Genomic DNA, 1,055 nt, shown 5'->3' on the forward strand with positions numbered 1-1,055 from the left:
TGTACTAGTTTTAAATAGCTTTATAACTATTTAAAAACCTTGCCCCTAAATTTATTCATATTAGAATTGAGGAAATCTTATTATAAATAAAAACATGAATTATTAAATGGCCGTCTCGTGGGTATTCTAGGGTAAAGGCCACGTGTAAAGAAAGTCTCGTACTGGGAGAAAGGCTTAAATAAGTCTGAAGCGGAGGCTTCTGTTATAATACTATAGTGTAGCGCGGGAAAACCAGGTGGTGTCTTAACATAACACAAANTAGTATAGCGCGGGAAAACCAGGTGGTGTCTTAACATAACACAAAACCCGGTATAAAACGAGTTAAAATCGATAAATGGCGACCTACTCGTTTGACGCGAGCAAAGCAGCTTGTTGGGATATAAGTTGGTGGTCGGGAAATGCCGTGGCCTGGAAGCGGTGGACAGGCGCAACCCGAAACAGATAAGTGCAGAGAACACTAAAAGACCAACTACGACACCAAGAAGCGACGAACCGCCCGTCCTGCCATCGGATTCATCTGTGCACACGCAACAAAATATAGCATAAGTATTATTTATTATAGTCTTAGATTGTTATTGTATTATAAATAGTAAAAAAATAAACGATTTCCAGTACCTTGAGCACAGAAACTACTTCGAGTATTGGTAGGCCTGGAAACGGTGACGATGTGGTATCCCTGTTTACACTTACATATGGCATTGTGGTCCACCTGTGCGCACACCGCGTGCTTGTCGTGAAGCTGACACGTGTCATCTTGAAAACACTGCTCTCCCAAGTCTACAAATTTAATTGGAAATTAAACAAAAGTATTTATTTATGCGATCACATTGATAAATTATATTAATAAAATCTAAAATTGTCATAATACAGTCCAAAAAATTATTATATACCAATAATTATTGTAGTCTTANCACAGTCCAAAAAATTATAATATACCAATAATTATTGTAGTCTTATTAATATCTGTTTTTAACAGCCTCTCTAAAAATGGAATACTATACCTTCATATTTATGTATACATAATTCAATCTAAAAACAAAAATAATCATAGCCAC

The 1,055-nt window shown here is 36.1% G+C and overlaps 1 long non-coding RNA gene across 1 annotated transcript; it reads left to right on the plus strand.

Moving 5' to 3' along the window:
• The first annotated feature begins 13 nt into the window (after positions 1–13).
• Positions 14–904, plus strand: LOC126910057 (uncharacterized). Its single transcript, XR_007705174.1, has 3 exons — positions 14–235; positions 282–546; positions 613–904. It is a non-coding gene; the product is annotated as an uncharacterized LOC126910057 (long non-coding RNA).
• The last annotated feature ends 151 nt before the right edge of the window (positions 905–1,055 follow it).

Source organism: Daktulosphaira vitifoliae, unplaced genomic scaffold (assembly GCF_025091365.1).
Source record: "Daktulosphaira vitifoliae isolate Bord-2020 unplaced genomic scaffold, ASM2509136v1 Scaffold_3554, whole genome shotgun sequence".
Classification (NCBI taxonomy): Eukaryota; Metazoa; Arthropoda; class Insecta; order Hemiptera; family Phylloxeridae; genus Daktulosphaira; species Daktulosphaira vitifoliae.